Source organism: Ursus americanus, chromosome 3 (assembly GCF_024610735.1).
Source record: "Ursus americanus isolate L20-20 chromosome 3, mUrsAme1.1.p, whole genome shotgun sequence".
NCBI lineage: Eukaryota > Metazoa > Chordata > Mammalia > Carnivora > Ursidae > Ursus > Ursus americanus.
Window position 1 is genome coordinate 55,105,125 of NC_142129.1, and position 13,617 is coordinate 55,118,741.

At 38.4% G+C, this 13,617-nt stretch overlaps 1 protein-coding gene across 10 annotated transcripts in view; it reads right to left on the minus strand.

Annotated features, from left to right (window-relative positions):
- The window catches only part of HDAC9 (histone deacetylase 9), a 726,671-nt gene that overhangs the window by 608,826 nt on the left and 104,228 nt on the right, over positions 1–13,617 (minus strand). The window lies entirely within an intron of this gene.

Genomic DNA, 13,617 nt, shown 5'->3' on the forward strand with positions numbered 1-13,617 from the left:
GCCAGAATGCAAACCTACCTCTGTTAGATTCCAAAGCATTTGTCCGAAGCATTTGTGCTTATTGTGACTTCATTAACTCTGTCTGAAAATGATTTAGGATCCAATCTTAGAGGATCTCAATCTACTCCAATAAACAAATTTTCTTGTATATCTAGACAAAAGGAAACATAATCAGATTTCCTTTAACAGCTGAGGGTAGCAGCAACATTTTCCTTAACCATCTCCAGAGCATAGTCCTAACTGATGTCTAAAAGACCATTTTATCAGCTTTACTACTATTCTATGAAACCAACGCATCCCTCATAACTCATGAACGCTTCACAGAATTCTGAGAATCTGAACCACATGTAATTTACTAAGTGCCTAGCCACGTTGTGCTGGGGATCATGTGAGTCATGGGACTGTTTTTTGTTTGGAGATTTCACTCCCTGAAATGGCCAATCATGAAAGGATGAGCATGGACTTGGAATCTCCTGCTCCTATTGCCTGTTCACCCGTTTTTAGATTCTTTGTTTGCCTAAATATTTGCCATTCCACTTTTAGATTGTTACAGCAGCTTGAGACCTCAGAATGGAATCAAGAGAGGCAAAATTTAAGCGTACAACGTTATTTGTCTCCAGTAAACAAGGGATACCTACTACAGGGGACATTCAAGGGTTCAAGGAACACTTTCCTTTGGCAAAGAAGTGATTTTTGGGTTACTAAAATAGATAATCAAATAGAACTCAGAGGTTACTCTAGAAATAGAGCAAAGAACTCAATATACAGGTCAATAAAACTTATAGATTAGGAAAGTTGAGTCTTCTATACTTATTTGATTAACATATGTCTTGCCCTGGAAAGCAAGAACTTTGAAGGTAAGAACTATTTCTGTCTTGCTTACCACTTATACACCAGCTCAGAATTGGGACATGGCAGATACCCAATAAATGTTTATGATGGAGGCCAACTCACTTACAGTTGATTTACTTATTCTTTATTTACATTTGTTTACTCATTAATTCATTTTGCCATTCAATTCCAACAAACATAAATGAAGTAATTACTGAGATCTGGGGCTACAGAGACTACAACCAAACATACAGCAGGTCCTGCCTTCAAAGTACACACAATCTAGAAGAAAAACACAGGAAAGTAATGAGCGTAATAAGGTGCTTACATTATATGAAAGAAAAATTATGGGATCATGTGGAAAGAAAAAGTTTAAAAATTGTTAAGTCTGTTTTTCCTCACACCAATAAATTATTAGTGATCAAATCATGAGATTTGTACGCCACTCTAAGTAGTGATGATTTAATCATAAGAGTGACTGATTTACTTTATTTTATCTTCTGTATGTTTCTATTTGAAATAAAATGGAAAATTAGCAGTATCTTACAATGTAAGGATATACCTCACTGTTATTTATACACTTAACTGGGAAGCTTAAGTCTGTATGCACAGTCAATATAATTCCCTGCTCCAAATTTGTAAATAAAGAAATTTTGTATCCAACTCGCAAAACATGCAATCAGATGTACAATAAGAAATGAAATGTAAACATATTTCCCTAGCCACTAATTTGCTATCAAGCAAGGGACTTTAAGGACCAAGCTGGCTCTGACTCACAGCTATGCAATTCTATGATTGTGTTTGCTTAAGCCACAAGCCAGTGTTTTATATAATCACTCTGTTTAGAACATCAGATTTCCCGTGGATTTTTTTTTAGACTTGCCATGCCACCCAAAATTTTCTCTTTGAAGGTTCATGTAATGTATATGGTGTGTTATTGGGTTTGTTCCTGAAAGAGGTGCCCAGCCAATGAAGAAGGGCATGCATGCAACCCTTCACTCAGCTGTCTTAGGTGCTGATATACACATACTAAATTCATTCCAACCATCAGCAATCTTAAATATTAACCAGTCCCTCACCTCCAGATTCATTATCCACATTGTCACAAGAGTAAGTTCTCCAAACTGACAATCTTATCACACTTGCCACATATCCGAAAGCTTTCTGATGATACTTCAACACATACAGGATAAAATTCAAGCTCCTCAGCTTAGCAAACAAAAGCCACCCTAAACTGGCCCCTGTGTTCTACTCAGACTCGCCCCCTACCTCATCCAATCTTGCATTAAGATACTTAAGGAATTTACAAAAGAGATTGTCAGGAGAGGAATGAGACAAGGCAATAAATAAGTGCCACAGAGGATTGTATGAATAAAGTCTGAGGGAAGTTGAAAGAGGAAACAACAGATTGAAAAAATCAAAGGAGACTTCTTAAACATAAGTTTAATTTTAATTGGGTCTCTCACAACGGGTAAAATCTGGATAGGAGAAAATGGAAAGAGGATCAGAGGAACACCTGTATAAATAAATCCCAGAAGTAGGTAAGGACAGATTGTGAACTAAGAGCAGTAATCCTGGCCAAGAGAAGTGTAAGGAAACTGAAGTGTGGAATGAAAATGACAAGGTGGATAGGATAAGGCTTGGTGCGTGGGGTTCTTTGAAGCCTCATGCATTTAATGAGTGTAGTCTAGAGATGCACATGAGGCAGATTTTCGAGCATGGCTTTGACAAGAGGAAAGAGCATTGTTCATTGCTGATCTAGTGCTGCTGAGGCATTCGTTTTTTCCTGGCACTGTTACCCCCATTCCAGCTCCATCACTTGAAACACAGCTAAATGGGAGACACTACGTATTGTGAAGCAAAGCATAAAGACCTCAGATTTAGAGAAGGTCAAAAAGGGCTGCGTCTGTTGCAGAACAGGGCCACACCAACCCCCAGCACTTCTGCTCCCACCTCTTCTCCGCCACTACTGAATGTGGTAAGCATCTGTAGAATCTTGCGAAGCAACCACATCCAATAGATGTGTAAAGATTAAAGAGGAGCTGTCCTTTCTTTGAGTACAAATCTCTTTCACGGCACCCTGGAGGAGACCATCAGACCATTTTATTTGGGTCTGGTAGCCTATAAATTCATTAGCCTGCAAATTCATATCTGAGTCACACCTTAAATAAATGTGCAATATTTCACGAAAATTCCAAATCTGGGTACTGTTCAAATAGCAAATATTTGACATGCCACAGGCAAAAGGGACTAAAAGTAATGAAAGCTAGGCAAAATATAAGAAGATTTATTTCCTCCAAAACAGCCACAAAATGATTAAGTTTAGATTTAAGAGTTTCCCATCATTTTCATACCATAACTAAGGTTTCCCAGCCTAATGTACACAAATTGGACTGCTGTGTTTATTTAACATCTGATAGCTTAACCTAAACACTCAGGCCCTGCTCCATTAGGAAAAGAAAACCTAAGAGGAAAGTTACTTTTGCAAAATGCAGACTTGATTTACATGACACAATCTGCAGCTCTTGAAGATCAGTGGAGGCTGCTCTTCCTTTTCCGGGCCTTGGGGCTAATTGCTTTCATCACACAGCTGAGTTCTCCTTCGTCTGCCTCACCCATTCAGCAGAACCCTCATTCAGTTCCATTCTCCTCTACTAGAGTCACACAATGCTACATATAAATCAAAGCAGGGCTCTCGAATTTGTCTGTCTCACTGGTCAGCGCCCTCTCCCATTCCAGAAACTGGTCACTAACCTCTCATCTACTCTCTTTGGCTCCCATCCACACCTCTTGGACACTCTCTCAGTGAATGTTCATATGTCCATGGTCATCTGATGTGAGGGAACAGGCCAGCCTCAGGGCTCCCAGGATAATACACTCGTCTGAGTCCACACCCATCCTCCATACCTGGCTCCCAGATCAGTAGTAGGATGTGTCCTTCTTCTCGTCAATCACTATCCCAACCAATTCCATAGCAGTGTACTGGCAACAGCCATGTATTGGCAACCTTGTGTGTTTCTAAACTGATGATCCAAAATATCTCACAACCCACGCCACATGCCTTTACTTTTTGCTTGTGGTCGTTAAATTCAGTTTAAAAAGGGGGAAATCGGTTCTTTGGTTACCTCTGCCAAAAGCCGTATAATTGTTTTTGTCTTTTGCCTTCATCTAAGACAGGGCTCCGAAATAGCACATTCTTCCTGCTATCTAATGTTGTCATCTCCAAGGATTCACACCAGCCACTGAAATACAAATAATCGAGGAAGACTCACCCATCACCTCTTCAGATCCCTGCAGTTTCTGATTCTTCCTTTGGACTCTGAGGGGAATAGGTCAGTGTAAAGGTGCCCTGGGGGCCTTCAAAGAAGGGTGGTAAAAAGTAGATCTGTGACCCCTAAGCAACATTGCTGTTGTGCGTCCTTGAGAGTCCCCAGCCGGAAGAAGCAGAGAAAGGAATAGGACTCCAAGCCTACTGGATCAGAGCTGCCCACTACACAAGTGCCTGGCCATGTTATGCAGGCCTGTTCCCAACTTCTTTCCTGGAAGGTGGCCTGTGAGTATCCTGGAGAAACAAGGGGTCTGGTTTCTTGCTGTCGCTCTCTGCAAGACGCACAGCAAACACCCTGCTGAACCTCAAGGGAAGAAGCTCAATTTTTCTTGGTTAGAATGTTCTCCAAATGCTCCTCTGAGAAAATGTGATGCTTGGAGAAAAGGAGGCTGGTGGAGGAGTGCATTTATTTGAGTGACAACCACTTTCTGGGTTGCTATGATATGTGTTGCCTCACTCACATTTACTACTATGAGGTGCCCTTGTCAACAAAACAACAAATAAAAGTTGAGCTTTATTGTGTTTTATACAATGAGTGCCATTTGCATCTGATTTTTAAATCTATACTTAACCGAAATTTTCTATACACTTTGGTTTTTCCTTCTGTACCTTTTATATCTCAGAATTTTTTGTTGTAGCACTAGAGATCTGAAAGAAAAAGTGTCATTTTTTCCCTTTTAGTGACGCTGGGGATAACTCTCACCCTTGTAAATCTGGTACAGAAGGGTGGATTTTTCAGTTTTCCCATATTGTTTTACTCAGTACCACCTGATAAAAAGCTTATAGAAATTAGCTTTGCCACACACCACTGACCTGCAGAGTCATTTTTCAGCTTCATGAACAAGTCCAAAGGAGAGGAAATTATTTTTTATTAACCAGGTACTAAAAACTAAAGCCTTTTATAAGGGTTGCTTGCTTCTTTCCACTGAGACCAGTAGGTAAAGGAAAAGAAATCCAACTGCAATAACTTTGCCCATAGGCAGCTTTATTAAAATCTATAAGGTGAAATTTTTAATAGAATCAAATCATCATAAAATATGTTAGGTATTTATGGTAAATACAACTATTATTATACACCTTCCTCCTGTGACACCACCCTTGGGAGAAAAGGATTTTGTATGTTTCAAAAATGTGCTATTGTAAGGTGCACTTGGGCTCCTCTAGTTAAGGTCAAGTTGCATTTTCCATTATAAACCCGTTTCCAGGGGTTCATTACTTTGTCATAAAAATCTGCTTGGGGCTGAAATATGGCATAGAGAGTCTTAGCTCAGCAGCACATTATTTTTAAGAATGTATCAAAATTGGCTAAACTCAGTTTAGTCACACTTAAATGATAAAATTATGACGGAAATCTATCTTAAAGAATTCGGTGGGCTAACACAGCTCAACCATTGAGTTGAGCATAGGATCACACCCATAATCCTATGCCTTTCCACTTCTCAAGTCTAAAGACCTATAAAGTCCACCACAATGCTTGTAAGCAAGGAAGCTAGAAAACATTATGAGCTGTTAAAGACAAGAGAAAGAAGAAAAATAAACAAACTCAATTCCAAGGCAGTGTTTTATCTTCTGAGGTTTAAAGCAAGAGTTGTCCAAGGACAAAATCTTATTTTGTGTCATCAGAAAATATCTGAACACTAACATATCACGGAGCCACTCCCTCTGTCTCTATTATCTTTCACATACCTGAGCCCATTTGTACCTATGTGCACCTGCTCTATTTCCATTCACATCTATTAGCTCCCTGAATCATCTACTTTTATGGATCCAAAACCTATTCCCTCTGTTCCTTTCTTGTTCTGCCCAAAGATAGGAAACAAAAATATATTTTTTTCCAATATAGCATTGACTTCTCTCCTTAGAAGAGTTGGGGGGGGGCAGGGCAATGAGGGAGGGAAGACATTATATCATAAGCCAAAAAAAGAAAAAAGAAAAAAAGAAACCAAAGGAATTTGGTTTAGGGCAAGATGACAACCATCAGCCTAGGTTAATTCTACCATCAAAATAAGCAAAACTGAATCAGGAAATATTCTATTTCCAAAAAGAACATGCAAACTGAAGAACTTTTCCCAAGTAAAATTCCAGTATTTAGCAGTCTTTAATGTATTGGCTGAACAAAATTAACACCACTAATCAGATACCTGGAATTTTTCAGCCTGGTCTCCATAAAGGGGTGTGAAACTTAAGGGCATCATCTCTTAACAGTGCCAGTCAGGTGTAAAAATTAACACCTTGACCTCTATCCTTTAAAACAATTTACAGGGATAGACTTGGGTTCAAATAAAAAGGCACGAGAAGCCTCAAAGGGTAAATAAAATTACAGCAGAGAATGCATGGGGAGGGAATGGGAGTGGGGAATATGAACTCTTCTTTGTTTCTAAACCGTTGGGAATAAGAATAACCTATTTGCACATCCCATCTCATGCAATGAGGTGGGTCCATCTCCACTACTTCTCGTTCCTTCTACAACAGCACCTTCCTAACACCTGTGTAGCTCCTGCCATTTCAGCAATCATCTTACATCTGTTTTTAACCTATTTACAGTTTGCCTCCCTCACTAGAATGTAAGTTCTATAGAAGCAGTGACTTTGTATTTCTTATTTGTATCTATTCCCAGTGCCTAGTGCCTGCTACACAGTGTCCCTCAATAAACATTTGTGGAAGAGAAGGAGAAAGGGAACAGGGGAATGAGAGGGAGTGTGGGAGAAATAAGAAACAATCTGACAGTCACTGTCAGGACAGTCTACCTAACTAGTAGTAGTATTAAAAGACTCCCTTTTCCCTACAACCCTCCTATTAGAATAAAAAGTATATTTCAAAATATTATAATTCATCATGTGAGAAAATATAACCAAAGGTAGAATCAGCTACTAGAACAATATATAAATTTTCAAAAGAAGGTATCTCCCAGTTTTTCTCACGTAAAATAATTTTATTAAATGTTACAGAGTCAACATGAAATTCTACAACTAGAATCTTTGAGGAAAAATTAAAAGCCTCAGGCTTCTTCTCTGAAATAATATAATGGCCTTGGGGGAGCAGTGGTTGAAAGTTTCATGCTAAAAAAGTCTTATAAGTGTTGGCAATGTCAAGTTTCCAACACATAGAATATATCTCTTATGTCATCATAAGTAATATCAAAGAAATACAGTCTCTGGGGAGAATGATCACACCTGAGAACACTCTAGCAAAGAATGCACTCCTTCCCAAAAAAGCGCAGAGATACTTACAATAATTCCCTTTTGGAAGGCTTAGGTTGCTAAAAATATAAATGTGAAAATGTTTGGCGTAATTCATTTCTTCTGCAATTCCACCATCTACATACACAAAACTACCACATGAAATAGCCACACACATATGTACCTCATTTTCCAAAAGAAAAAAGTACAAAGTGAGTCCCAATCCAAAGAATTAATAATATTGTTTTATATTTATGTAGCATTTCACTCATTATCTCATTTAAAGAAAATAACCTTGTAAAGTTGATAAAATTAGCCCTATTTTAAGGTTAAATTACTTGCCAGTTCACACGGCTAGTGGCAGAACCATGGTTCAAAGTCTGAACTTACTTTAAGTACCATGCTCTGTCCATTTTCTCATAGCTGCCTTCATAAGCCATAGCATTTCTACAAAAATAATTCTCTCTTGGTAGGATGTCAAACATAGTGTAATTATCCATTTAAATCCACATTATAGACACATAAACCAACGGAACAGAACAGAAAACCCGGAAATGGACCCATAACTCTATGGTCAACTAATCCTCAACAAAGCAGGAAAGAATATCCAATGGCAAAAAAGCCAGTCTCCTCAATAAATGGTGCTGGGAAAACTGATGTTGAGCAACGTGCAAAAGAATGAAACTGCACCACTTTCTTACACCATACAGAAAAATACATTCAAAATGGATGAAAGACCTAAATGTGAGACAGGAAACCAACAAAATCCTACGGGACATTATGGGCAGCAACCTCTTTGACACTGGCCATAGCAACTTCTTACTAGTCACATCTCTGGAGGCAAGGGAAACAAAAGCAAACATGAACTATTGGGACTTCATCAAGATAAAAATCATCTGCACAGCAAAGGAAACAATCAACAAAACTAAAAAGACAACCGAGAGAATGGGAGAAGATATTTGGAAATGACATATCAGATAAAGGGTTAGTATCCAAAATCTATAAGGAACTTATCAAACTCAACGCCCCCAAAAACGAATAATCCAGTTAAGAAATGGGCAGAAGACATGAATAGATACTTTTCCAAAGAAGACAAACAGATGACTAACAGACATATGAAAAGATGCTCAACATCACTCATCCTAGGGGAAATACAAATCAAAACTACCATGAGACATCACCTCACGCCTGTCAGAATGGCTAAAATTAACAATACAGGAAGCAACAGGTATTGACAAGGACGCAGAGAAAGAGGAACCCTCTTACACTGTTGGTGGAAATGCAAACTAAGGAAGCCACTCTAGAAAACAGTATGAAGGTTCCTCAAAAAGCTAAAAATGGAGCTACGCTATGATCCAGCAATTGCACTACTGGGTATTTACCCAAAGGATACAAAAACACTGATTCAAAGGGATACATGCACCCCAATATTTTCAGCAGCATTATCAAGAATAGCTATATTATGAAAAGAGCCCAAAAAGAAGATGTGGTATATATATGTGTGTGTTTATATACCACACACAATAGAATATTACTCAGCCATAAAAAAAGAATGAAATCCTGCCATTTGCACTGACATTGATGATTTCACTAAGCTATTATGCTTAGTGAAATAAGTCAGTCAGAGAAAGACAAATACCATACGATTTCATTCATGTGTGGAGTTTAAGACACAAAACAGAAGAACACAGGGGGGAAAAAAGAAAGGCAAAATGTAAAACAGACTCTTAACTACAGAGAGCAAACTGAGGGTTGCCGGAGGGGCAGTGGGTGGGAGGATGAGTTAAATGAATGATAGATATTAAGGAGGGCACTTGTGGTGATGAGCACTGGGTGTTATATGTAAGTGATGAATCACTAAATTCTATTCCTGAAACTAGTATTACACTATATGTTATGTAACTGAAATTTAAATAAAAACTTGAAGAAAGATAAGTAAATAAATCAGATTGTAAAATTACTATCATTTTGATAGAATTTTTTCTGTAAATCATGTCGACTATCATGTTAATGAGATTACTGTTAAATTTCCCAATATTTGTATATTTAACTCAGTGAAGCTTTTGTCTTATTTTGTTAAATTACAGTAAGTGAAATTTTAAAAACTAAAATACATACCTATTTAACTAATAAGTACTCTTACTGATTGATTTGTAAAGTGCTCTTTGATGTAAGGACTGTAGCCCTGTTACAACTTGGCCTGCGTGAAATCTGCCGAGTGTAGCTCTTCCACAGTGACTTTCCAGAGAAGGAATTGAATTTAGTTTAATAGTCTTCAATCCTGGAATTTGCTTCAGAATAATCTGTGGAACTTTACACACACACGTCCCATTCCCTTGAACTCCTGAGTCAGAATTTCCAAAACAGGGCCCCCATATACATATTTTTAAAAGAACCCCACAGGGGATTTCCGATTAAGAATCAAGATTCAGAACTATTGCTATAAAGTATAACATTCGTTTCCTCTGACAATTTTTTTGAGAAAATATTTGATGGCGTTACAGAAAGAGGACACCGAGCGGTATCTCCAAGGATTTCAGCCTCTGCCGCCTCCAAGCCTTTCACGATCACTCCCTCTCCGTAGACAAAACCTTCCCAGCCTCCATTTTACTTTGTTAAAATCAACAAGGCACTTACAGAATTGTAGTAATAACCTTAAGACAGCCCCCTCCTCGAAGCATCCCTTTCACAAACAAGGTATGATTATAAAGGATGGCCTCCTCTGAAATATTGAAGGCCCCCTGTAGAAATGCTAAGTGGAGATTATTTAAAGACAAGTACACAGAAACCTGACACGCTCATTTTTAATGGGGAGGTAGACTGTTGTTTATTTAGCTTTTGAAATCTATCCTAAATTTGGCTTTATGGAACTAAAAAAGCCTAGCTTTAAATTAACAGACTGCTTTCTACTGTCCAAGGGATAATTTGAACTTCACTGAGACATGTCTATGAATGGAAATAAAAATAACTCACATTAAACTCTAAGTACTTCCCCACACGCATTTCACTTGCCACGAGGCCCATTGTTTCATGCGTTGCTTTTAAGCAGCCTGTAGGAAATTCTCCCTGAAACAATTTCCCATAACCAAGGAAAGGGAAGGCCAAAATGATTTCACTTAAAAATATATATACTTCCGAAGCTTTCAGCATCTAGGGTATTAAAAGCAGCTCTGTCAGAGTAGCAGGAATGGGAAATGGGAGGCTCACATAATACTCTAAAATTCGTAGCTTTAATTTTAGCTCACTCTTCTGTACTTCTAAACAAAAATCTACTCCAGATAAAGTCTTCCGCTCCTTGTTCCTTCATCTCATTCTCATCTCATCCATTCTCTTAAAAACTTCATTTTTTTCTAGTTTTACTGGGAAGTAACTGACCTCCGTCACTGTATAAGTTTAAGGCATGCGACATAATGGTTTGATTTGCCACGTATTGTGAAATGGTCACCACCGTTGTTTCAGCTAACATCCATCTTCTCATAGAGACACAAGAAAAGCAAAGAAAAAAAGGAAAAAAACTGTTTTCTCCGTGTGATGAGAACTCATTGGATTTACTCTCTTAACACCTACCTACATATTACATCGCTGTGTTAGCTGGAGCCCTCATGTTGTACATTACATACTAGTACTGAATTATCTTGCAAGCGGGAGTTTGTACCTTTTGCTGACTTCCCTCTCATTCCCCCTCCTCCACCCTCCACCTCTGATAACCACAAATCTGATCTCTTTTTCTATGAGTTTGTTGGTTTGTTTAGCTTCCACACGTAAGTGAGATCATACAGTATTTGTCTTCCTAGGGCTCCTCTCACTTAGCATAGTAACTTCGAGGCCCATCCATGTTGTTGCAAACGGTAAGATTTTCTCATAAAAACTTAATTTTAAACCTAGAAACATTTCAAATATCCAGAAAAAAACCAAAAATAATATGAGAAGCATGCGTGATGTAAAACAGATTAGTATGTTGCCATATTGGCTTTCAACTTCTTTTGCTGTCCCTTCTCTTCGCTCTCCAGGCCTAATTCAGCTTAATGGAAATGGACCTGATCATATCAGACCAAACGATCTCTCCTCCAAAATTCTTTTCCTCCTAATTCCAACTTTGACCAACTTAATGTTTTATCTCTTATACAAGATAGGTCTTACAAACTTCACTAGTTTAATTCACTATGCACATTGGCCTGAGTTAATTTATTTACTGCTTGCCGACCCTTAGGTTTTCTTTCTTATCTTGGGTCAATTTACGTTTTCCTTTTTGAAAACATTCATTTTATCTAAGTTTGAAAAATTATGTTATGTATTTCCTTACTATTTTAAAATCCCTATCAAAGCATTGTTAGACCCATTCCCATTCCTAATAACGTTTATATATACTGCCATGCTTTTTAATATAAATCTTGGCAGAATTTTAGATATTTTCAGTCATTTTTTGTCAGTCATGTCCAAACCTACATTCAGCACCTCCCCATCTGTCCTGCCTTTTGAGCCTTCTAATAGACTGTTGACTCTGAATGTCACAATCTAGCAAATAAACAGGGTCAGCAGGAAAGGATGTTCAGTTTTTTCTTTTAGCCCTCCTCTGGCTTTTTTAGGCTACACTGAGTCAGTTGAGACCCTCCAATGTGAAATGCCATGTCTGTTAGCAAATTAAAAGCATGAAACGTAGATCCCTAACTTGAATGACTTCATTATCTCTTGATAATAAGGCAGAATATAAAAAATGCCAATAATAAAATGGAATAAGTATCGTTCTGCAGAGAAGCTGGAGAAACTGAGACTTCTCTATGGTCATGCAGCTGATTGTGGTAAATCGGAAACCAGAATCGAAGATCTCTAGCTGCCAGGCCAGGCCTTGTCCAGGCACCAATAGTGAAAGATCTTAAAATGTATCCTATGGAAAAGGTAAAGCAATTTCAGTTTTTATGAGCAGCAAAAAGCAGGGTATTGAATAAACTGAAGTGGAGAGACAATAGCAGCCATTACAAAACTACTGCAGGAACTCAGAAATGACATGCACAGCGGCTAGCCTAGGAGGTGGAAGAAAGAAAAAGCAAGAAGCAAAAATAAAGTCCAACATTAGAGAATAGAAGTAAACCTTGAGAGTTGCTATGAATCAGTAGTTCCTGTGAAAGACAGGACTTGCTGACCCTACAAGGATGTTATCTAAAATTCTGAAGAAGCCTGCAGGCTGGCCCAGAAACCTCCTCTCCAGTTCTATCAGTGGATTCCAGGGAGCAGTCGGCTACCAAGAGCCACATCATTTCATTATTATTGGAGAATTACTTTTAAATTTAGCTCTATTTTTTCCCAACAAAGCCAAGAAAATCATGGTCAAATCTTTGAACAAATTTTTCGTTCTCATGCTTGTCTCATTCCCCACTGCCTCCCTTCTCAATCGTGTAAGCATGTATATGCGTGCGTGTGTGTGTGTGTGTGTGTGTGTGTGTGTGTTGTCTTTGTTTCTCCAAGGCAAGCACAGTTGAGATCTAAAAATATCTTATTTTTTTCAAAACAACTACACTAATTGATATGTGTAGAGAACATGTTATTCATGTTCACAAAATGCCAAAATAAATTTAAAAACTATATCCTCGGGAAGTCACACAGTCTTTAAATCATGCAACCATGGAGACCAATTTTTACTAAAACCCTCCTTTTACTTTGCTACCCTCGGAAAAAGAATAGTTCTATCTTCAGAATATCATTTGATATTTAGTTCACTTTAGTTCACAGTTCCTTCTTCACCTTTTGGTGCTTAATCATAGAGACATTAGGTCCAATTGCCTCTCGGGTACTCCTTTTCCTCTTTCTTATGCATACCCTTGACACACATAAATTGCTTCCCACCACTAGCTAACTACTAAAAGCTTCTCTCTTCCTACACATCCCACCAGCCCCCCTTGCAATAAGGTGAAATAACAGCATATTCAATGGCATGTGAGTAGAAGTGACCTGTACCACTCCAGATCCAGCCTCTATGGAATGACCACGAGTGCCCCTCCATGTGCGGCTCCCTTGGAGTTCCTGGGCAACACTGGAGGAAGCCATGTGCAGAAGATCTTGAAACCACCATCCATATGGATCCGTGAGGGACTCCAGAGAAAAAAGCTGTTGTGCTGATTTAAACTCCTATAAGGAGGACTCTTAGGGACTAAAGATTGTAAGAACTCTTATGTAAGTGAGAAATAAATCTTCACTGTGATAATACACTGGCATTGTATGGTCTCTCTGTTAGCTCGCCGAGCCTAGCTTAACAGAGAAATGAAATGATAACTTGAAACAGAA